This window comes from Monomorium pharaonis, chromosome 3 (genome assembly GCF_013373865.1).
Source record: "Monomorium pharaonis isolate MP-MQ-018 chromosome 3, ASM1337386v2, whole genome shotgun sequence".
Lineage (NCBI taxonomy): Eukaryota > Metazoa > Arthropoda > Insecta > Hymenoptera > Formicidae > Monomorium > Monomorium pharaonis.
Window position 1 is genome coordinate 15033740 of NC_050469.1, and position 27327 is coordinate 15061066.

The 27327-nt window shown below is 33.2% G+C and overlaps 1 protein-coding gene and 1 long non-coding RNA gene across 2 annotated transcripts in view; both read left to right on the plus strand.

The window, feature by feature from the left end:
- The window catches only part of LOC105833277, a 120431-nt gene that overhangs the window by 14503 nt on the left and 78601 nt on the right, over positions 1-27327 (plus strand). The window lies entirely within an intron of this gene.
- Positions 1761-7911, plus strand: LOC118644979. The gene is made up of 2 exons (XR_004962746.1): positions 1761-5884; positions 5996-7911. It is a non-coding gene; the product is annotated as an uncharacterized LOC118644979 (long non-coding RNA).

Here is a 27327-nt window from a genome sequence, read left to right on the forward strand (position 1 = left end):
TAAGTAAACTTAACGAACACAGTCTTTGTAATCTGTACATTGACAAATGTACATAAACTGTTTCATTTATCGCTCTTGATGACCGATTTCTAATCATTGTTAAATTTAGATTTAGATAAGATAAGTTTATATGTGATTTTCGTTTCTTCACCAAACGATTTCAAACGACAGTCTTTTTTGCTTTATTCAAAAATTATTAATTTAAAATAAATACGTTTAAAATAAATATGATTTGGAGGGGGGGGGGGTGTCTACTCGTAAATATTTATACACTTATGTATAGTTTAGACAGGCAAAAAAATATACACTCGAGTACAATAAACGTGTCAAACCGTCTTTTATAAATTTTCGCATAATCATAAGAAGTCTCGCGATATGAAAACAGTTTTGCCATTTCTTCCGAGATTTCATCAGGGCCGTCGAGTTTTATATACGTGACCCGCGGTTTCGCATAATCCCCCCATGCGGACAGAATATTTATTTCCTGAGCTACTTTCACATTACTTCGCTTTTGACCGAGCGTTACGTAAAAAAAAGATGCTATGCGGACGGTCGCACGAGTAACCGTAAAAAAAAGAAATAAAAACAAAAAAGTACCCTGATAAATGGTTCTGGAAGTTTCAACAGCTGGATTGCCGAAGTTTGTATCAAAAGGATAGTTTAAAATGAAAAAAAGGGATAGAAAACCATGGAAAATGCGCGCGTACGTGAACGCGTCAGGTTGCCTTTTCCTGCGGAAAATGATATTTTCTTCACGATTTTTAACGACATATCCGACGCGACCAAGTCCCGAATGAGAGTACTACAATGGCGAAAACAATGTTTTCGTTTGTACACACCATCCTAACAAAAGTTGTACAAACTGTCGCATGTTTTTTTTTCATAAATTATTTGGAAATTGATTGGTCTAGCATTCCGCGACCGATTAAGAATTACGCGATCGCGGACAAAACTAATTGAATATTCACTACTGGAAAAGCAGACCGACCAACGATTCCTCGATCGTTAATGTGTTAATACGCAATGAAACATTGGCCTAATTGAGACGAATCAAGGACGCGCCACTAGTTCTCTAATGCAATATTGTTTCAATTCCGACTCGCTCTCATTCCAAGGACCCTCAGAAGTTCATTCACATTGGTTTTGCATAGAAATCACACAATATCACAGCACAGTGACGATACCGATATTCTTACTTAAGCTCGAACTATCTGTTACATTTGACATAGCTTGATATTCAATAATTAACGAACTAGCTACCAGTGTGTACAGCAAAATATTATAAATTTTTTCTTCTTGTACCTTTTGCAATTCACAAATAGCAATATCCTTTATGTCCGGGAATAAAAGTGACTCTTAATTAAAAGCTGCAGTTAATTAAAAGCATTCTAATCACTAAGCAATCAAGTAATTCGCTAAAATACGTGAATATTGTCACAATTAATTCACGCATTATTATTATTATTATTATTGCTGTCAATTTTCCTGGCATATTTTGATAACATATAATACTAACAGAGAATCTCAACTTAAATAGACTCGTATTCGCTAGAAGAATTTCGCAATTTGTAGCATGTGTGTTACAATAATTATGAATTACATATTTATTCTGTCATAGATAAACTATTACACACATAATTACATCAATAATATAGTTTCACAATCGTCTCATATAACTTTCTGTCCCTCTCTACTTTTCTTTTTTTCTTCTCTTCCTCTCTCTCTCCCTCTCTCTCTCTCTCTCTCTCTCTCTCTCTCTCTCTCTCTCTCTCTCTCTCTCTCTCTCTCTCTCTCTCTCTCTCTCTCTCTCTCCTCATTTTTTCGCAACACGAAGGCACGATTGTCCAATCGTTAATTTCAACTTGGAATAAATAGCTCCGAATGACACGCGACAACGTTAATTAAAAGTGACGTACCTGATAGTAAAAGGGTATCTATCGCAGCGTGTTTGAAAGAAAAAAAGAAAAAAGGAACGAGACAGAGAGAGAGAGAGAGAGAGAAATAAAGATAAAAGAGTGAAAAGAACCATAATGGAAATATTTATGTAAGTCTACGCGATGAATTTTCATCATTGCCGCAGGGATGTAAAATGCGCCGGATGTTCTGTGTAAAAGCTGTGCGCGCGCTTTCCGGCACTATCTGGCAAAAATGTTTTTGATGAAAAAAAAGCAAAAGCGAACAATGAGTTGAAGATAGGAAGTGGGAATGAGACAAGAGAAGCGTGTATCGACGACAGATAAAATAGTTCTAAGTACGAAAGAGCGATCTTTCTAGAGAATGCGAGTTTCGTTCAAATATTCGAGACTATAGTGATTCCTCGTGTCGATGTTAGAGCTATCTCTTCTTTTTACCATATTGTTTAACGATTTACAGATTAATAATAATTATTAACATATCGATTAAGTCAATTCGCATAACGCATACAAGGAATAAAGCATATTTTAAAATGGTAATAATAATTTATTTGTTATTTGTAAGTTGCTAGTTGCATATAAAACTAAATATCGACGAAATTTATAATTCTACAAAAGAACGAGCACTAGATCATCATAAAATTTGGTTCCCTTTTGATGAAAAACCAATTAATTTAAAAATGTATGTTTACTGTCGTATAATATGTGCAAATTATTCATTAAATTCTATAGCATTTTTTTTACTAGTAAAAGTATCGAATTAAAAGAATGCCATACATATAAAATTTGAATGGATTTAGAGAAAGCAATGTATAGAGAGAAAAGACGATAGATGTATTTAAAAAATTGCAAAAATTCATGTTATATATAGATTTTTGTTGTAAATATTATATATAAAAGGTTAAGTTGAGATGCATCCGATTTTTTTCTCAATGAACTTTAATAGTATTTATTAAAGTTTATTATTAAACGAGATACACATATAAAACCTTCGCGCAAGAATTGCACATTTATTTGATAATATAATAATTTATTTGATTATAAGGAACATTACGAAGAGTAAGTAAAGGCCGTAAAGGGTATTTAAAATGCGGTTTTATCCTGTACGTTATTTTAAGAAATTAGTTGCTATATCATACTTATATCGACATCGACATATGTATGTGTCATACATGTGTCTTTACAAGAATTAACTTCGATGATTGGAGTTCCTTTTTCTTAAAACGAATATTTTACTTTGCCTCGTGTCGCCAACTGAAAAATAATGCGCAGAAACGAAACATCAAAATGCGCCGGCATGCGAAGGTCTCATCCTTCTCTGTGACGCAATAGAAAGTAGAGCCGCAAGGCTGTTTCCACTGCCGCGTAGTATTTTATAATAGATTAGTATATACTTTTTCGCTTATTTAGTTCTCAAAAATTCGGACTTAAAATTCATTAATGAAGAAACATATATTGATATAATCGAATATATTAAAAGCACAAGAAATTGTACTTCAATTGATAATATATCGTTATAATTTTATTATCATCATATATGTACACACACACACACACACACACGCGCGCGCGTGCGTGCGTGCGTGCGTGCGTGCGTGCGTGCGTGCGTGTGCATGTACTCTAATAAAAACATAAACTAATAGTTATAATGAAGAAAGGAAGATTCTATTTCATGATTGTTATAGTTCATGAACAATATTAGCCAAAATTGAATAGTCGCGAATTAAGTATTTACCCTAATTTTGCCGCACACTCTCGATCATGTTTTTACAATGAAAGGATTTGCGAAATGAGAATCGTGATTTGCGTATGCGTGTTGCTTCGCAAACCTATATAGTTTATTGTACGTTACTATTTCATAGTGAGATAATTGCATTACGGAAAAGAATATATTGTGAGAATTGCTTGATGCTGTGGGATCGATATTCCGTGTCGTATATTTAGCGACTGACACAAGAGCGACTCTGAAGACTCAAGATTGGCTACGTGAAGATACATCGCTCGTTCCATCTGTCTTTTGAATAATTGAATTTTTTCTTCCGCTTTTCTAGCTTTCTTTTACTACAGTTTTAAGGGGCAACGTTTTAAGCTCAACGTGATGATGAGGAAGAAAGTAGAGAGAGAGAGAGAGAGAGAGAGAGGGGGGGGGGAGATGGATGGCATATACACGATAGTTTATTATGGCCGCGTTATGCGCGTACACGCCGGCATGCAGAGGCGGAGTTGCGAATCAATAACTCGTGTTATAAGGCATTTCGGTATGGCAATATCGATTATGTACACCGGTTATGCGGGCCGAAGGTGTCCGAAGACGATGACGCGCGGGACATAAATGCGGCGGCGGTTGCTGATGTAATGTTGCAACATGACACGATGAAAATTATGATTACACGCGGGAGAGCAAGCGCACGCGGGGAACGCGTGCGACGAGCCGAGAAACCGCTTTTTGGACGCTCGATGATTTAGATGGAGATCGACAAAAAAGTGTTGCCTTTATCCCACTAGGGATAAAAACGCACGTATGCGTTTATACGAATAACGCGAGCATGTACAATGAAATAAAATCTGTAGATCGAGGAAAAAGGAGAAGAGAAAAGGAGGGAATAAAAAAACATCTCATAAATATCTAACAGTTCATCACACAAATAATGTAATTTTTTATAAAAAATGAATTGCGGAAAGACACTAAATGCCAAGTCATGTATCGTAATGGAAAGCTATGTTTTAAATCAGTTTACGATTATTATTGATTATTTATGTAATCATAACAAGATAGTTATATGCTGTAAAATCGGTCATGAATGAATACGTTCAAAAAGGGTTATGAGATACTCGTGTTATATTCAACGGCGAAAAATAAATACGATCTGGCGTGTTTCGCTTCTGCACGTCGACGCGACGTTGACTTAACGTGAATGTGAATCTGCCTTTATTCGGATCTCTCGACGAGTTCTTCCGTGCCGCCGCCACACAGAACGGAGATATCCGTAACCGACGAAATTACGTAACGCGACATGACTCGATGAAATCACGATTACACGCGCGTACGTACGCACATACGTTGCATGTAGATGCATATGTGGGAAGAAGATAGCACAAAATCCCTCGTGATTTACGTACTGTAGTACGCGTGTGATTATTATGTTCGAATCGATGAATATATAATATAACTGAGGAGCAACGAAATTATTATTCATCTAAAATGATGAGAGAGAGAGAGAGAGAGAGAAAGAGAGAGAGAGAGAGCTTTATAAAAGATGTTTTTGAAAAAAGAACGCAGCTTCCTTTTCTACGTATGTAACACACAAATTTATAGCGTTTTCGACCGGCCTGGTTTAATCGCTCCGGGAGCGATTAATGACGTCATAAGGCCAATCACAGCCATTCTTCTGAAGAAGGGAATAACTGTGATTAGCCAGTTCTAGAAGAATAAGAACCTGAGATGGATTAACCCAACTCGGTTTTACCCGGTCGAAAACGCTATTATATAGGGCCACGAAATCTAAGCGACATTCTGCACGTAAGGTAAAATGTTTTATCTCGCGACGTTATGGTAAATCGCGAACAACAGCACGTGTTTTCGCATACGTGCAGTATATAGTTCAGCTAATACTATTGATTGTCTAGAAGATCTTAATAAGAAGTGGAAAAAACGGCACTTTCATCAGCGCGAGACTTTCTCGGAGAATCCTTTTTCATGGCGCGCTCCCGTCGCGTCGTCTCGCGATCTGTTGGCTGGCGAACAAAAGAAAATGCCGTAAAATATTTCGTCGTATCGCCGACCAAGCGTGCGTACTTCATGGTATTTTGTTGATTTCGCATTTGCGGAATAGAAAATGTCATTGGATCTCAAATTACGAAGTCTCGATCGTTGATGGGAGACTTACGTCTTCTTCAAACGTTCTCTCTTTTCAAACACGAGCAACAAAAGAAGAAGTAGATAAAGATTCGCATGATGGAAAGATAGTAAGGTATGCTATTGCGTATACCTCTCAACATTTAATAAAATTTTGTTTCAATGATGGTCATATTGTAATGACAAATTCAACTAATGGTGTTTATTCAGTTGTACTACTCTCCAGCTCTCCAGTAATTCTAATACTGACAAAATTATTCTCATTGAGTACGTTTTTATATGAAAAAATCTGACAAAGAAAAGCGTTGCTTTGCCCTGCGAAGCAAGATTTTAAGAATTGAAAAGTGGAGATGACTGGTACAACGCGTAGAACGATACGAAAAGGCGTCCTCGCACACTTTTCTTTCCATTTCATCGAGATTCGTTCAGCATTTAATCACGTAATTAGTTTACGTCATCGTATAAAACGTATGTTTCGTTGTAACGTAGGTATACAAAGCGATATTTTGTAATACGTTTAATTAAACACAAGCAGTGTTACCAAACGCAAATTTAGTTATTAATATCTTTGTAAGGTAAAAAGTACAAAGCGCTTTTGTATGCCACAAAAGCAATTGTTTTGTGTGTGACTTGATATCAAATCGATCGTAAATAGGCTATCTATACGGTGGTCTTGTAGAGGAGTGGATGAGATGGGAACGTTGTCGTTGAGAAAGGACTAATGAAAAGGAGGATTCCCGAAGTTGGGTCAATGGCGTCAATCCCAGGGGCGTGTAACTCTGTCGAGATTCAACGACGTAGATACACATCGACGATCCCCGCTCTCTTTTTCTCTGAGTATTCTTTTAATGCGAATGCGGATTTACTTTCTGTCGGAAAATAAAAGAGTCTGACAATTATCGAACTTTTCATCCACAATGGCAAAAAAAAAAACAGCGCGTCTCGACAACGGCTATTAAAATTATACAAATTTCGATATAATCCCGACAAACGATGCATGTAATTTACATATAATATTGAAAAACTCAACTGCGCGGGCGAAACGCCTTGTTTGCGCGAATTTCGAGCACGAACGATCAACGCAACGGTGCAACGATAATTTACGATTCAATTCAGCAATATTAATTTTTTTATTTCCCATTGCTGAATATGACTTATATTCGAATTACGTGTACAACTCACGTTTGTAAATAAATCCTCGATTCATATACAGTAAAAATAAGTGTGTTCGGCGTCATCGTGTTTAATTATTGCCGCACGATTCGATATGTCGCGTCGAAGCGAATAGTTGGAAGCCTCCGTATTAAATATTTTCTGCAAAGAGAATCTGCAAAGCGCAGAATCTCTCGTCGGGCGACTTTCTGTACCGTCAAAGTAAATTTGCAAACGCGCCTTTGCATCGTGCTTGTAACCGCTGGACTATACGGATTATAAAGCTGCCTAGAATAAACAGGTCTTGAAAAATATTTTCGAGATTGTTTCAAAAGAGTAAATATCTCAATATTTATACGAGATCAAAAAATGGTGCGTTTTAAAATAACCGCGCAATCTGTCAAATATTGATACAACCATATTGTCTAGAAGCAATGATTTTTTAAATATGTATCACACGAAAAAGTATTGTATGAAAAATGAAATGTTTAAAAGATACTAGAATAACTCCCAAATCTAATTCATTTTACGTATCGGTTATTCAACCGTTTATCGCGTGGAAACAGTACTGCAAATATCTACATTACATTACTTGTAATCCTGTTACTAAAACACTGCATTGGTCATAATCTCGATAACGGCACGATGTAGAACAGTGATTTTTATTAAAAAAAGGGATTCACGCGCGCGGTTAATTCATCTACTCTGGAGAACATATTATCTCTCATGGAGAAACCTCATATTAAACTCATATTAAACAAATGAAAATATAAATGGGATCAAAGACAGTAACGTTGCGTGTTTACCAATGACTTCCATGATTCATTAGAATTAAACAATAAATTTCTTCTGTAAGTAATTGCGTGGTCGACATCGAAAAGGCATAACGTGTCCGCAAAATTATTATATCGATTGATCGTGTGATCATTATGAATGAAATTACTATCGTATGTATACATATTACATATACATACGTATATATATTTGCAAGAAAGACATCTGTATTAATATTAATATATTGAATATTAATATATTAATATATTAATATATTGAAATAAAATAATAGTATGATGTAAATGTATTATATAAATGTGAAAAAAATAACTGTGATACTATTAAACATTGATTATAAAAAGTAATTATAATAATAACTTGAAAATATTATTATAAACTATAACTGATACTAAAAATATTATATTATATATGTTTATTATAAAAGAATTTGCAACATTTACGATGTAGCTTATATGATGAAAATAAGTAATCAATATATCAATATATTATGATACAGATAAAAAGAAATTGGAAATACTTACATTCGTCATATGAAAGCATCATTGGTGTACAGTATCCGGGATGTGAAAACGAAAGTTTCGCGTATTGATAGCTCATACAATAGCATCGCAGTATCGTTAGAATTTCTAATTACTTTTATTATTCTAACCGAAGAATATGAAACGAACAGGTACCTATAATATTGATCGGTGTGTCATATCGGCGGTAAAGCGATCGCTGTCGGCGGCACACCAAGCCGCGCGAGTTTCATCAGATTTTATTGCCACGTACGAGCTATGAAGTGTAAATATATTCTCGTCATGCTAGTGACGCGATGATTAAGAAAATCGTGAATGCGCTACTGCATCACAACTGACTGTATTACGGATGTAATAGCACGTTTTATCGTACAAAATAGTTGAGATCTTTTTTAAAGACATTAGACATCTTTTTTTTTCAGAAATTTACGTTATTCAAAAATAATACACACAAATTATTATGTTAACTTTTGCTTTAAACAGAAATGATTCAAACACAAGCCAATTTAAATAATTATTCGAATTATTTGACTCTGTATCATTACTAATTATTTTTGATACTTGTATAAGTGACTATAAACGAGAACAACGTGTAACGCACGAAATACTTACGATGCATGATAAGCTTGGCCAGTCGAAGATGTTATTCCAGGTGAAGTGGTTAAGCTATACCTTTCTGCCACCGATGCGTCGGCTGTTTAACAGGCTCGACTGATCGATCGGAGAGAGACGGTCCGGAGCACATCTTTTTCCGTCTCTTCTCTTGGGGCCCTTAACCTCTCAATGAAGGACAAAGGTTTTGTTCGTAAACACGTGTACACGCGCATTATTGCATGTCATTGCGTGATCCAAGCATAGGATACGTGCGAAAAAAAGTAATTATATATAATATATAATATATGATACACATTATAAATGTATATAGGGAGGGAGGGAGGAAGGGAGGGAGAGGAAAGAGAGAGAGAGAGAGAGAGAGAGAGAGAGAGAGAGAGAGAGAGAGAGAGAGAGAGAGAGAGAGAGAGAGAGCACTCTCAATAATCACTCAAAAATATAGCCACGGGATGATTTAGATCTTGACTCTCATACTTTTTGTTCTCTTGCATGGTTCTTTGTTCTATTCCCCTTAGATGATTCAATTTACATCGAATTATCACGCAAAAAAGATGATGTGGATAATCCTTTAAATTTCATATAAATACATTGTTTTTCTAACAATAACTGTTGGTAAAGTTTACTGTTGGTTAAGTAGGTGCCATAATTCTTTCTTATTAGTTTACAACAATCTTCTTTGATATCGAATAACACCACATTATGTGCATATTAACACATTTTTTAAATATATTATTTGTTTTAACATATATATTTCGACATGTAAATAATAATCATATTATAATCGTAAAGAATGAAAATCAATTATGTATATTTAAATATATATAACAAGCTGTGCAAAAAAATTAGATGACATAAATAAAAGTAAGTTATTATTAAATTTTGATAAATTATTATTATAATTATACATTAATATACATAATAATGATATGAGAAATATAATATATGTATAATATTGTCTATCTTCGAAGCATGATAGGCATCGGACTTCGAGGCTGCTTTTTGCCGTTACTTGCCCGAGCTTTTAGTATCCCATCGATTATGCTCTTTCGTGAAACGTCGTAAAACTTCGGAGAAACAACGTGATAGTCAGTTGTTCCTTGTGGCAGATATATGTGAAATACGGGTCAAAGGGGAAGCTTACAGTTTTGATACAATTCACGGATAAGATTTTTTTGAATCTAATCCGGCAATTGAAATCGAAGGTACTGTTACAATTGATCTAATATACTCGGATGATATAACAGAATTCTTTTTATTTTAAAAATCAAGTACTTATGAAAATGATTAATATTAGATTTTAGATATCTAAAAAGCTTCTAAATATTTCAAAGATTTACGACGTCTTTTAAATATTGGTGTTGCCTGAACGGTTATTTTACGATAGTAATAAAATTTGATATTGTGTCGAAATAATTATGCGCGAGAATCGGTTGCGAGTGTAAACATTTTATTTTCATTAGCATCTATCATTTTTCTGACAGTATACTTGTGCTGTCGCGCATACTTACCTGACATTTAATAATTCGAGTGCCAGCTATTGAAAGAATTGAATTTCCATAAGCATTTAAGCCTAACTAAAATTTCTCTCTTGCATCTGTGATGATAAGTTAAGCAATAACTGAGTCCTCGTGGCCTGACTTATTTAGCATGACAACGCTGTACATTGCGGATTTTTAGTCACAGTTATACGCCTTTCACCAAGCGCGAGCTGCGAAAGCTTCCGTTATAATTACATCGGCGTTCGCCATCATCGTTATCGTTTCATCGTCGTCGCTATGTCGCTGTCGCCGTCGCCGTCTCTTTGTGCACGCGTGCATGTGCGTTACTAACAATTAGCCTATCGCCGATTCGATCGTTATTTCGAATGGAAAAGCCGGAATGGTTCGAGCCGGAAGTCGCGCGTTGGTAAGTGTCACGCTTTCTGCCAACTGCCGAGAGAAATAGTTTAACGGCTCTTGCGACGACGATAATATTACGAGTGCGAGTATCGATAAAATTCTCTCGGCAAATATTGCACGGTATTTCGCAAGTGCTAGACTACGTCACAATCGCTAATCTCTTCTTTTAACCTACTTCTCACGAGAGAGAGAGAGAGAGAGAGAGAGAGAGCCGGGTTACTTCACTCAAGTCTACAACATGATCGGATAGGAGCGTTATAAAAGCGTACACTTAATTAGAATAAGACGGGCTCCACTTTGAGTTATCCGTCACCAGTGTTTTCCATGGTCGATAAAGGTATCGCATCTTCATTCTCGTCCTCGCCCACCCTCTCGTTGCTTAGACACGCTGGTCACTCACGAAGGTCCTGCAAATGTCGCACGAGGATACACTGGCTCGTCCTCGTTATCGAATTAATTTGATCACGGTAACTATAGTTGAAGAGATAGCTTCAGCTCAACTAATTTGATCGTAGCGCAATCATCTTGAGTTTACAACCAAATCATCTATATGCCAATGATTCCCATTTAAACAGGATTATTCATTTTTTAAGTGCAACGTTTTAATTAATCATATAAGTGTTTATAGAATGTTACTGAATGCTTGAAATGTAGGAAAGTAATAAACAATGCCGGTCAATATATTTTTCTGATAATTCCTTGTTAAACCTTTGCTCCATTTTATCGATACTTTTATTTTTATTAACGTAAACGACATTTTGTTTTGACACTTGCCTCTTGATACATTTTGATAAACTTGAAAAGGAAAACTATACTTTTCCCCTCGAGCAAAACATCTCGCTTTCCGACGCTTGCCATCTCTATCAACGCGGGATCTCACCTTCGCTGCCGTTTATTGTTTAACTAATAATTGCAATTAAAAAACGCGCCAATTAATCAATCGAGTGCGAATGTAGTAGCTGTCCGTCCTGCCAGCTGATACGCCGCGCTACCCTCGTTCACCTCACGAGTCTCGCGCTAGCTCTCACCCTCTCGGGTGGGCCGTCGTCGTCGTCACTGCCGAGCGGAGATCCTAAGAACAATAGACGAAAGGAGTCAAGGTTGTCGTCTCGGTCGTTTTCGCACCACTCAGCGCTCTCCATCTCCATGCGTCTGACCTCCGTGCGGCGGCGGCGCGGCGCGGCGCGGCGCGGCGGTGCGACGCGGTGCATGTCGGCAGGTTTCGACGCTTTTCGATCCCCCACTTTCTTCTCCCGCCACGTTTCCTTTCCGTTTCTCTCCAACTGCTTCGCACCAACCCACGCTGCCGCACAATTCCCCATCGCACCCGCCACCGCGTCGGCACATCAACGAACAGCCGTCCATCGTTGGTGATCGTGGGCGGTGGGGCTAGGCGCGCGGCGCTCTGGTTCTCTGTTCCTAAATTCATGTAATAGCGAGCAAAACTGAGCGAAACTGAATCGATCCTCTCCGCTCCCGAAATGGGAGCTCTATGGCATATTGGAAACTTTGTTCTGCCGTGTCTGCATGGTCATGTTATTGTGGATTGTTGTTGAAACAGCAAACGCGTGGTAGTCAATAAGTTCATGGTCGTCCGTTTTAATAATTTTTTATGAGAAAAATATAACTAATAATAGATTTAACGAGAGATAAGAGTACTGCAAATAATATTCCATTTTTTTATTAGTTGATATATTTCAATAATAAAAGTTACAAAATATAATTTTAAATTACAAAATGTGATGTTAAATATACTAGTTTAGTTGTAAAATAAGATAAATGTTTTCTCTTTGTATAAAAATGTATAAATATTTTCTTTCCGCGATTCTTTAATAAAGCTCATATGCAAAATCAGATTTTGATAAAATATCTACAGATAGATTTTCCGACTTTTTGCCCGTTTCTCTTTTTATCTCCTCTTCTTTTTCTTCTTCTTTCTCCTCACACACACACACACACACACACACACACACACACACACACACACACACACACACACACACACACACACACACACACAAGATTTTCCTGTAATTATTAAAATTAATATCGCGAATATCCACTTTCGGCCGTCATAAACAATTAGTCAATTTCCACGAATCTTCCTACACAGTTTGCTGCTTGATAGAAATCTTCCACGAAGGAAACACCACTATTCTCTTATGAGCGGCAGTAACGTCATAGTCATGAAAATGAAGTTCCAATTAATTGGAACAGGTTGCTTAGAAGAACTGCAAGTTTGGTATAATTACTGCGCAACTGGATACATAATTCGAAGAAAATTCCGTATTATAATATTATACATATATTTAATCTATTATATACCTATAAGTCCCGGGAGTCTGTATGTCCGTATTTTCTGTATGACCGCGAACTTCTTCGTTATTTGTGGCCCGATTCTAATGCAAATGGTCTCATTTTATTCTAAATTATGAGGATTGCTGCTATGGGTTTAGTTTTTTGATATTCAGGGTTTTTCAAAAATTATCAATATTTTGATTAGTAACGGATAAGCGTTTGTTTTGTATAATCGCGAGCTACATCGTCATTTGTGGCCCGAATCTTTTGCAAATAGTCTCATTTTATTCCAAATTTAATGAGTAAGGCTGCCATGGGATTGGATTTTCCATATACAGGGTATTTCATTTAAGGACTTACATTTCTTAAAGTTATGCCAAACATTTATGAAACAACCTGTATATAGAAATGAATGAATAAATAAATCAATGTAAAATGTTGTTATTTACATATACAGGGTTTTTCAAAGATTTATATACATGTATAAGTTTGGTTGTTTGTATGTCTGTATGTCCGCGCGCGATAATTTTCGTCATTTGATATGCGATCCTCATGCAATTGGTCTCATTTTGTTTTAAATTTCTTCCAGATTAAAAAAAAGGGGTTTGTTTTTTACATATACTGAGTTTTTCGAAAATTTTCTTTATATTGATTAGTAGCGGATATGCGTTTGTCTGTATGACCGCGACTACACCATCATTTGTGGTTCGATTCACTTGCAAATGGTCTCATTTTATTCCAAAATTTTCGAGAATGGCTGCCATGGGCATCTATCATTTGAATTTTTTATATACAGGGTGTTTCATAAATGAATGGCGTAACTTTCAGAAATATAGGTCCTTAAATGAAACAATCTGTATACATATTTATTGAGTCGAATTTTTATTATAGAGGAAGTTTCATAACATGATCTTCATTATGAAAAGTTTTATAAAAACATATATTGGATAAGATCACGCTTGAGATCGGCACCTGATTGGATTTTTTATATACAGGGTGTTTCATAAATGATTGGCGTAACTTTAAGAAATGTAAGTCCTAAAATAAAACAACCTGTATACGGATCCATTGATTCGGATTTTCATCATAGAGGGGGTTTCATAACATAATCTTTATTATGAAAAGTTTGGTAACGATAAATACGCACGTTTGTTAATTTGTATTTCCGCGAACTACTCACACGGGCGTGTATTTTTGATAAAAAAATGTGAATACCAAAAGCAAATGGATGGACATAGAAATAATTAGGCTTACATTTTAGTGTTTTATATATATAGATAAAAGATTCAAAAACAACTAATTATGCATACATATATACGTGCGACTTAATGATGATTAGATATGAAAATTTAAATCTTTAGAGGGAGTCTATTCAATCGAATTCTGTGACAATTACTTGAAAAATGAAATGAGTTATAAATACGTGAATAAATGAATAAATCAGTTTAAATATAAGTTGATAGTTTTATATATTGTATGTTATTTTGAAATAGTTTAAATATCTTATTATAATAAATAAATTTTAGATTTAGAAGAAGGTTCAAAGGATTTAATTAGAATGGTAGAGAGTAATAGATGTAAAAAGTAAAAAAAGAAATTGAACATTTCGATGATGTATAAAGCGGTTTTTCGAGATACAGGTTGTTTTAAAAAAGAATTTTTTAACAAAGTTATTGCCATTATTTTAGAAATACCCTATATATTTGTGCGAGTATTTTGGGTCCTATTTATATATATTTTGGATCCGGACATACAGACCCGGTACTTATATATGTGTGTGCGTAAAGAGCTTTTGAGCCCGCGCGAAGCACGGGCGAAAAAGTTAGTTTCTTAATAACAAGTTTTCGTAATAATATCCTTTTGGTATTTTATGTATAGAAATACATCAAATAAAATTTTATCTAAAAAAATATACGATTTTAGTATTTTCAAAGAATACTTTTTGTTCAAAAATTTTATATAATTAAAACAAATCTCTTCTTTATGTTTCATTTTGAAGTAAAACATGGTGTATATGGCATAAATACTATCTACTCTTATCTACTTTGAATCTTGCTTCTATTTGCTTTGTAATTTTACTTTTAATTTGATATGAAAGTAGGTATCTAGGTCAGAGCATAGTGATACCTTGAGTAGACACAACTAGTATGCGCTGCCCTCTATATAATTCAATGAAGCTGTAAGAATTCTCTCGAAATTTTTTTTCTTCATGATTAAGCATTTGTCTCTTACGATTAGATCTTCACAATAGTTGACTGAAACTGATATTGCATGTGTGTGTGTGTGTGTGTGTGTGTATTGAATTAAACTAATAAAAATAAGTATAGCATACTGAATATTGTACTATTCATTTATAATTAAAGTTTTTAAACAATAATATAAAATATATTTTTAAAATTTTAAACACATTATTTTTTAATTAAAAAAATGTGCGTATTTGTGTGAATATGTGAATAGCTATAAAATATACTTAAATATTTTAACATTACTTTTAGCAGTACTAAAACTATAGTTGTAAATTTTATGCATACTTAATCTTTTACCATTTTTAACGTGATTATAGCAATAGGTATATTAAATATTTTAAATAAAGTATATCAACGTAAACCTACCTCACATAAACCTACGATTTTTATTTTTTACATAAAACAAGGACGTAAAACATAGCGATGTGTCTTGTGTATAGATTTTCATGCAGTATTTACTAGTAAATTTATTATTCTCGTTGTACATGTACATGTATATACATTTTATTACAAGATTTTATTACAAGATTTTACAGTCATTTTTCTATTTTTAAACGATTAAATATAATGTATTAAAGTATAAATTAAAAGAAAAAATATTATTACAATTCGGAAATTTGTAAAACGTGTAAATGTGATGTAATATGTAATTTTTTTAATCGATACAACAACGACGCATATATCGACTAAAGTTTTATATAATTTATTAATCGCTGTTAGATAAAAAGTTATTTTTTATAAACACTTATAAACACTAATTTTATATACATATATCTCAAGATCAGCCGTATGTAAGTCGACGCGTGCGCATTCCTAAACAGAGGATGTAAAAGTTAACATGGCCCCATCGAAACCTATGACTTTCACTTTCAGAAAAAGCGTCTGTGCTCTGCCTTCACTGAGACCATCATATTGTTACGACGCTTCCAGTCAGAGAAGCATCAAGAATATCGCTAATGATTAAAGACAATTGCTAAAAATATTAAAATAAAATATAAAATATTTTATAAAAAAAACTATTGTTTATTCGCTAGGATATTGCCATCTCGCCAAATAATTCCCTTGTTGAAATAAATCAACGTGACGCCTGAAGAAAGTGATTAGTAAAACTGTGATGCTTTTTATCTATTATAATAAAACTATTCGCACGTATATTGGCCAATACATTAATTTTGAATTGTTGAATTTGTACGCTTGTTGTTGCGTGAAGTGGTCTCTAGACGATCAATAATATTTAAATATTATTGATGTCTGCAATATTCAAATATTACGCAATAATATTGAGAGTCTAGAGAGACCGCTTAAAACTATCGTAAATTTTAATTTTTTGTTTTTCAAGTTTGAATAAGGAAAAATTGATTTAAAATGAAAGAAGCAAAACTCTAACTATTTACATATAGCCTGAAACGTAAATCGCAACATTTTTACTCATTATTATTTATTGCTTTAAAATTATTCAGTTTTGCTTTTTATTTATAAGATTTTTTGTTTCAAATTTTGTCTTTAAAAAATTTAAGAATTATATTGAAGAAAAATGCTTTGTTAATCATTTATGTATATTGTATACTGATGTGAGTTAAAAATTGCAAATAATCGAAAGAGAAAAAAAATGGTGTAGAAGAGAGTGAGAGGAAAGAATAGGAAGAAGGGGCTCTAATTGTATGTATAAGCGGACGTACGCAAACGGGGAGAAGCGGCAAGGAGAGAAAGGCTGGCGGTAGGATAAGAACGTCAGGCGGCGCAAACGTCGGTTGGGAAATGAATTGTGACACAGCCTGGCATTGAGGAGAGGAGAGAGAAAGAGAGACATACGCACAGCGTTCTCCAATTTCTCACACGGCCCAATTTTATATAGAGAGACGACGGCCAAGTGGCGGCAACAGCGACGACGACGTCAACGATGATTACAACGACGACGATGACGATGACAACGGCGCGGCGGCGGCGGTGATGATAACCATGACAGGTGAAAAGCCCACGACAATGCGTTTACATCACATCTCTCCTGATGATTTCATTCTGCGTAGATTTTTCAAGGAGAATCGCTAGGAGAGAAGACCGATTCTCTTGCACGAGCGGCGCACGTTCTCTTACGAGTGTCATTATGAATTTTATTCGCGATGATCTATTGAATCCTCTATAGTCGATGATTAATATGTAAGAGATATCAGGAACAAATACTTTGTTAATTAATAGGTATTCAATATTATTCTCTTTCAGTAATATTTCAAGGATTATATCAATCGAAGCTATTGATAACAGAAAGATGATATTGATCTGACAATAAATATTATTAATTGTTACTTATTTCACTATCAAATGACTGTGAAGATGTTAGTTAAACAAAACAGAATAATTTGAATATATAAATTATATTCTCTCATGCATGTATGTATATACATTATATGTTTATTATAAATTTAAATTATAAGCACAAAAGAAATTTTTGCGTGCGTTAATAAATATGTCCACATGAAAATTACAAAAGCAACTGTAGAGAGAAACAGATGTTCTTTCGTAAAGCTGTAGTTTCTAATAGATACTTTTAGATCAATCTTGTAATCGCTACAACTAAATGATTGCATGCGTAATGCTTTTTAAATAACATGAGAATATGCATTGTTTGTTTCGACAATGGTCGTTACTTTAATATGACAATAACTTATTGTTAGATAAAGACGAAAAAAAGATTATGCGTAAAAATATATTTAGATGCAAGCCGAATTTCATCCAATTGCCGTTGATCAAAAGCAACAGTAAACGATGAACGACGTCAAGCAGAGTTAGAAGAGAACTCTTGACGAAGTGGTCTTGTAAATTGCAGGTAGCCAAAGAAGTTTGCGCGATCCTTAGGATAATCCTGCAGTAACGTTGTTGTGATTTGCGATCATCCGAGTGCACTCGACATCACCATTTCGTTGTATTCAGGAAATGTCTTTAGCTTTAAAAATAAAAAGGAAATGTGAAAATGTAATCTTTTATTCTTTCATCTACAAATCTCACATCTATAAAATAATTAATTAAGAGATTAAAAGTAGAAAGTATTTTTTTTTTTTTTTTTTTTTTGAAAAATGTTAAAAGTACATCTTTTTATTATATATAATCTTTTGGTCTAAAGTCTAGAGTCTAAAGTTCTAGTTTGGACAAGAGGAAATGTTAAGTAAACATGCGGGGGACATTGCTTTTCGCCATATTATTTTCCAGTGGAGTACACATAGGCATACGCTGTGAGACGAGTAACACGGACTATGTCCGTGGCACCAAAGCGAACGCCTCTGTATCTGTCTTTCATGTCACATGTATGCAAATATGAGTTCTATGTGTATGATGCGATGTATAAGAAACAAATATGATCTCCTCTCCCCGCCGCAAACGTGCACCACCGCTAGAGTTTATGCACCGTCCCCTTCTCCCTTAGTCCGTGCTACAAACAATAATAATAATAATTGTTAAAATTTTTATTCAACATACAATGACTTATTTAACAACTTATCATCTGTATCATGTAATACACATTAAAATTTTCGTCATTGCATACATTATATTCTTATTAAACGGACTTGTCGAAAAAATTGTAAGTTAGAAGATTTAAAAACTGACACGAGCACAAAAAGAAATACTCACGACACGTAGGAAGGAGATCTGACTTATTCAGCAGCGATTGTTTACATCAGAGTAAGTCTATTCAAGGTCTCATTCTACGCCGACTTTTATCAGCAGTACGGACGAGCATTAGTCCGATTAATTTCGTTAATATAGTAATTGTCGCGTTTAAATAAAATATTTCTTTTATTATTTTATAACCCCCGCGACAATTCGTAGAATTCGTCATTCTCGATCAGTCGAATGGCATTCAAGTGTGTTGTTTGTTTAAAAGTGATGTCAGTACGTTTTGTACATACAACACGATGTACTTTCTCTCTCTCTCTCTTTCTCATAAATCAATTTGTTAAAAATACAACAACAATGAAACATACAAAGTTTAAATTGGATCCTGCTTAAAATAATTACCTGGTCGACGTTGACGAAAACGGCGCAATATAAACTTTGTTATTCGGCACGAACGGAAACAAAACGACGCCATGCGAGCTTAGAGAAACAATCTTCTTTCTTTCTATATCTCGAATAATAGACCAATGCCATCTCTTCATTCTTGACGTTTTACTAAATGAATCGACAATATATATTTCGAAAATTTGCTATCGAATTTTATTCGGTGTACGCAACTTGTGCTATGATATACATTTGCTCGGCATATTCGGGTATCAGCATTTTTTATTCACATGTTATAATAGCCGATTTTATTGAAATGTTTCGATGTTAAATCCGATATCTCATTAATTTTGCAAGTTTAATTGCATTTAATGAAACTTCATAACAGACTGATAAACACAGAAATGAGAAACAAATATGCATAGATGACAAGTAACTGATTTAATATTAAAATTCGATAGATATTCATAAAGAAAAAAAGAATTTTAAAAAATATAAATAAGATAAAATTAATGCATACACACAAATTTAAAATGACGTGCAAGGAAATTAAGTGATTAAAGTCGAAAATTACTGTGAAAACTTCGTCTCAAACAATTTAAATGTCAAATTATAATTTACGAATACATTAATTGAAAAGATACAGCTAATAGATTAAAGATATTTATTATGTATTGTAACTATATATTGATATATCAGAATTGTCAAGAAGTGTTAGCCATTAATTATTATTCTATTTTACTGACAATGATGCTTTTCACAGATATTATGCATTTAGATGTATTGTTAACCCTCTCCCTACACACCTTATTTTTTTCCCGATTCCTACACACAGGGGTTACGCTAACCCCAAAATTTCATTGACTTATATCTCCAAATGTATTTAATTAATTTGAACTTCTTTTTTTTTAATCGAAAGGAAAAAAATCTCAGAATTATGATGGTCTTGGCTGAAAAGTCGAAGATATTAAAAGAAAAGAGATTTTTTGAAAAGAATGAGAAAGGAACAAAAAATTTTTGAAAAAATTTGCCGTTTTTTCAAACACCCGTATTTATTAGAAAAAAATAGATAAAGTAATTAAAATGGTGATCAATGAAAAGGGGAAGAGTTGTACTTCAAGAATCTACCGTCAGTTTTTTGATTCTGTTCAAAAAATATATTTATTTCGTAATGTGAATTTAGTAAAAAATGAATGCAGTTTAAACACAATAGTAAAAGAAAATAGTAATATTTATTTAAAAAACATAATTATTAATACACAAAAACACAATTATTAATACAAAAAATATTTATTACAAGAGATTTTATTTGTTATAAAAAAAATTTTTAATTTGTAATGCTACAATTGCAGCATATTTTCGCAAAGTGATCGCGACATTGGTAATATATATAAGTACTATATGCGTAAATGATATGTAATGAACAAAAAAAAAACTTTTATTTACTCTTCAAATTTGAAACTTTTCCATTTTTTGTTACATTCCCTACACACGGGGTAACTGTAATCCCAACACACACTTTCGATGCTTCTACTTCTGTTGTTTTCAGAACATTGACAACGCCCAAAGAGGAATAAGTAGAGCACAGTTCAAATCTCCCCCCCCCTCTAGTCCCAGCGTCCCTTTGCTAAATACTTTTAAGTAGCGGGCATTTCAAAATCGACTGGAGTTATCGTAATCCCATGTGTAGGCAGAGGGTTAATAAAATTCTTCAAGAAGTAATATGCTAAATATGGAACACATGTTGACTCATTATCAGATGTTTCAATTGTAACACAAATTCCGTGTTTTTTATAACAAAACATGTTTCTTGTTCCAAGCGCGATAATTGTATAAATAATTTTTAAATGTTTTACCTAAAAAAGTGGATTTATTCTAGACAAAGAGTAGTAACTGTAACATCGTTGAACTGTAATATATTGTAATATGCTCAGGCTCTGTGGACTGCAACTAATAATTAGTTACTTAAACGTTACCTGTTTCGCTGTGCAACTAAAACTGGTGAATCAGACACACCATTCAATTCACAGCGAAAATTACGATTATTAATTAGAAACGGTCCGTTTCTCTTGTTGCTTATATCTTGTCGTCTTCTTCATCTCTCAGCTTTTCCGCCTGCCACGACCTTTTCTCATGATAATCCTTTTCTAAATAAGCATATAGCTATTTGCAGCGTTGTAGGACAAAAAACGCTATTTACTTACCACCGAATAATATTAATACACACGAATAACGATATCGATTTAACGACTAAACAATTGTTGCCGTGTTTTTCATTTTTATATCGTAAATTATATTATTCGTAAAAACAGCATTGCATTTAATAAATTTTTGACACTTTTTTGGTCATTTCTTTTCTCAAATTTCTTCTGACTTTATTCCATGCTATAGTATTGTTGCATGGAAGAGAATTGTTAATCATTAACAAAAAAGAAACATATGACTGAAAGATTTTAATTATCATCAATACATTTAACATTAAATGTTATTAGCATACAAGTGTACTATCAAAACTTATTTTTCTATAATCAGTATTAGAACGAAGTAGTCTTACTAATAGTATACAGGGTGTCCCAAAACACGTGGATCAACGCTCATAAAAATATAAAAGGGATGAAATAAAAGTCCAATATTGTCTTTGGTTAGGTCTTGAGTTAGGTCTTGGGTTAAGTCCATCAATAATCGAGCTATTAATTTTTCAAATTATGCGAATGAGAGCGCGCCGAGAGAAGAGCTCGATCCGCTCAGGCATAACACGGAAGAAAAAATTTATCTTGAATATATGATAAGCTTTCATTAATTTACTGTTCACAATTACGATAGAAATTAATTAAATTATTTGCAGCTACCATACGTTAATATCTTGATTATTGGTGGATTTAACCCAAGACAATATTGGACTTTTATGTTCATCTCGATTCCTTCTACGAACGTTGACCCACATGTTTTGAGACACCCTGTATATATATATACTTCTTTTTCATAAAGTGCCACTGCATATTTTTCATATAAAAAGTTTTTGAAGCAAAAATACTATAGAATAATTTGAATGTGATGTCGCATATAGATGCACAATGGTCCGAGTTTCTGTAACATGCGAGTAAACTCGGTTGTACACAATCGAAATATTGTCAATATGTATATATACGTTGCACACATACACTTTTAAACATCTGTCGCTACAAAGAAGCAATGGATTTATGACTGCTGTGTATTCGAAAAGAAATCGCTTTCTCATATATGTATAACTAACGTCTCAATTATTACAACGCACGAATTACTATGAGATGACAGAAAAGTCGAAAAATTACCGAACAAACAATAATAAGAACGCACAATTCTATTCTGTCAAAGTATTATCTATACATGTGAGGCAATATTTAAAAAATTGAAAAAATTACACAAACTTAATCTTAAAATTACATTATTTTAATCTCGAATAATTAGATTATATGTATAAATTAATATGGGAGAATAATGTTTAATATTTTAGGAACTAATTTTATTGTTTCGTTAAAAATATTTATATAAAAGTTATACTTTCCGTAAGAGAGAATATTGCAAAATTTACGTAATAAATACTGATGCTTATCATCGACTATCTATTTGTGTTTATAAACTTCGCACTCGATTAACATTTGACCATTAATTATACCAATTATTATTCATTGAGGATTCATGATCGGATTCTATTTGAATTTGCATTGAAAATTTACAAATCAATTTCATCCTATCATGATGATTTATGGCAAAAGTTATGATAAGGCGGTTCAGAGTTTTATTTAGTTTTATTTAGTTTAACCTAGTGTCCTAGTAGAAAGACAGATGTAGATTAGACGAGTCTATTCCATAACGTTTATGGTGTATAGATAGGGCAAACCCACCTGCGCGAGCGAAAACAAATGTGCCTCTCAACAATGCTCTACATATTTCTTGATATATTCCACCAGCGTATAAGGCTATTATACATGAACCGAGCTAATTTTAGTATTTCTTAGATAAACTTAAGCTTCTATGTTTTGTTCAAACATGATATCTTCTATTTTTTTTATTATCTTTTTTTCTCTCTTTCTATCTATCTCTCTATCTCATATTATTTTTCTTTTTTATCGACAAGCGTGTATACATCTATGACATTATCGTCATAGCTTCGATTATGAATTGATGAAGAGCTCCCGAAACAATGCGATTTCTCTTTTGCATTTGCGACGATTAAGTGGAATTTTTTATCGGTTTTATCGATTTTATAGGTTTTCTGACAAATATCGCATAGTTGTGTTATACAATGCAATTAACCTTCTGTTTACACGCATCGACACGAGTAATCTACCGCATTTTTTTTCTTTAAAATAATACGAACGCTGAAATAAAAAAACAGTCTTTATCTCCGCTCTAAAAAGAAATGCAACATTTAGAGAATAAGCTGGTCTCGGTTCAAACATCTTGAACCAAAAAGATTTCAATATCTTGGGGCACGAATGATCCTATCGTGTACAGAATGATTACATTATCATTCGTCTTTTTTTTATCTTCAACTAATTTTTATTTATATTGATATGATTTTGCGAAATGTTGAAAAAATTAAATTTTAAGCGATAATTTTGAGCTAGGAATGTAGTCATATTTGCATTAAATGTTATAAATAATACTAGTAAATTGCTTGCAATTAGTTTTAAGTTTTGTAACACTATTTTAATAATAATAAAATTCACCATTGTTTAACGTATATGTAAGTGCAATATACTTCCAATTTATACCTATTCATATGCATTTATTAAAAACCGTTATTTTATTACTAAGTAACTCAATTTTTAAACAACCGATGTTTAAACTATTTATTTTTTTGTGTAATCTGTCAATTTTATGATTGAAGGTATTTATCTTTAAGTTTAATATTTGTTTCAAAGTTATATGCATGTTTTCTCTGATCTTGTCAGTTATAATTAATTATAAGATTTATATTTATTTTGATATTTTCAAATAATTATTTATACATTTTTATAAATAGTTTCTAATGCCTGTATATATATATATATATATATATATATATATATATATACAATTTTTGAAAATTAATAATTATACGAATACTTTCTAGAGATGTTAAAATAAGAGATTATAGAGAGATTTACAGTGATTACATGTTTACAAATATTAACTAGATTTAATTTGTCACAAGACTACTGATAGTCTTGCGTTCTTTGTCATGTTATTTTCTATTCTCTGTGATGTGTGGGGGAGAAAGAGGGAGAGGAAGAGGGAGGGAGGAAGGGAGGCAGGAAGGGTGGGAGGAAGAGAGGCAGGAAGGGAGGGAGGATGGGGAGGGAGGAGAGAGAAATGTGTATACATATATGATCTCAGAGATTACACACACACACACACACACACACACACACACACACACACACACACACACACACACACACACACACACACACACACACACACACACACACACACACACAAATCTCTATCCCTCCGCGCGCACGCGCGTGTGTACATGTATGATACTTTTTCACATATAAATATATTTATAAAATAATACAATTATGTCATAATTTAAAATATACAACTTCTTTCTTATTAAAATTTAATAAAATATGCAGGATATAGATTGCGGTAGCAAGGGCGCACATTTAACTGTAGTTTCGCTGCTTTCTTCAAGAAATGCCAAATGCTTTGTCTGTCGACGGGACGAAGTTGTTCGCGCGAGCAACGCTACGTTACCGTGTGCTTATCTTCGTTGGAGACTCTCACACGCGAGCGCATACATTTACACACACAAACACACACACACGCGCGCGCGCGCATGCACATCGTCTATATATGTGCATCTTGTATTCAGATAGTGTATGAATGTATGTACAGTGCGTCGCGTTAACAGTATTGGTGCAGATGCATTCAACACGCTTCTCCATAGGTCGTCGTACTCTTTATCGGTATAAACATCGTACGAATTTTTGATAAATAATATTTTCTTAAACGTGCTTTGTGAGCAGTGATATTTTTTAAAGAATTTATTATAAAATCTATTCAATTTCATTTATATATAATTTATACTATTTTACTTTATTCTAAAACATTGAATTAAACTTTGATTGACATTAATAATAAATGTTGTATTATTATATAAATATTATTATATTTACCAATATAATTATAATTAAACGTTTCTTAATAATTTCTCAATTTTTATGAATTTTACTAAATTTATATTAATTAATTTATATTATAAAAAATTTATAACAAAACTTATAATAAAAAAGTTATATTAAATTAATTTTTACATCTTCATCATTAATCTTTATAATGTATTGTATCAAATTACCATGTTACATTGTGTTCACTGCGAAATGAACAATTTATTTAAACTCAGTTTAGTTAATTTTGCCTAGAATGATTAATTTTATAATATTTGTGTAAATTTTAGTTTTATCACAAAATTACAAAATTAATTTCGTAAAATTTAGCAACTTGTTTGAACAATAGTATCAATATATTGTGGACTTTGTTATTATCTTACATTGTCTGATTCACTTCGATGCTTTGATATTTATCGCAACAAAGGCCAGTCAGCAGAAGATACCAAAGGTCGACGAATGTGACACACGTTTATGTAGAATGTGCAAACATCATGTATACGTCTTTATTTATTTCAATTTAAAGAATAATTAAGTAAAAGTTTGTTGTTTTATTGGAAATATAATAAAACGTTTGTATTTAAATATATATTTTTCAGTATTTTAATAATCACTTCCAATTATTATATACAATTATTAAATTATATGTTATCTCGAAAACATAGTATTGTAAAAGATCTAGTAAGTAATTTTACTGATATATTCCCATATCTATTTGAAACGTTCCAGTTTCGTCCAAAAATTATTTAGAGCCTATCAGATTTTTAGAGAATAGATCATCGAATCATGCGAAAGAAAAAGATGATCGGACGAAGGAAGGAAGGAAGAAAGAGAAGGAAAATACTAGTCGACATGGATCGAAAGGTGTGCGTAGGAGAAGAGTTGTAAACGAGAATAAGAAAGAGAAGAAGATACAGTAAACTGAAGCGTTCTACCGCAGTGGAACATATGGGCAAAGAGGAAAAAACAACCCAGTAAACACAGAACATAGCAGACAATGTTATAACATTGTAGCAATATTACAGCAATATTATAAAATTGCCGCAATATTGCTGCAATGTTCTGTGTTTGCTGGGAAGAGAACACTGAACGCGAAAGAGGAAGAGAAAGAGGAAAGTGGAGAATGCGCCATGAAAGTGTAAATGAGAAGGCGAAACTAAAGCAACGAAGAACAGTGCCACGCACGAACAAACCAGAGAAGAGGACCAGTGAGGTAACAAAAAAGAAATACAGTACAACTTAGTGAACGAGAGAATAAGAGAATGAGGAAAGAATGACAGTGTAGAGAAATAACGGCGGATAAGCCGGACAGAAAGAATAATGAGAATGAAAGAGCAACGTAAACGTAATGAAAAAAGGAGAATAGGTGAAATAAGTTTTAGGATAAATAGAAAGAAGAAAATAAAAGCGAAACTGATGTAATACACTGATGTAATATAAGAAACAAATAGAGAGAGATTATGGAAAGGAAAAAAAGGGGAGTAATGAGAGAGAAGCATCCCCTGATAAATGAAAATGAACAGAGAGACCAATATGTGGCATATTTCTAAGATAAATACGCTCTGCTCATAATTTTTATATCTTTATCAAATATCCAGAGAATTGCCGCTTTGTCCGCCTTTTGAAAATCAGGATTAGTGAAAACTGACAATTGTATTTATGAGAATGGTCCCTTTCTTCTCCAAATTTCGAAAAATTGATAATTTTTCCGAGTAAGCGGGATTCTCTGATAGATAAAGTCTTCTCTTTTAAATTTAAATCGTTCATTATGTTAGAAAAATAAATTTTGGAAAAAAACCAAGAAAGTGAGTAATCATTACTAAGTAATAAATTTATCGTAAACACGTTTAGGAAGTGATTTTGTGCTTACGATAATAACAGCTAACTTGCCGTGCAATTATCGTAA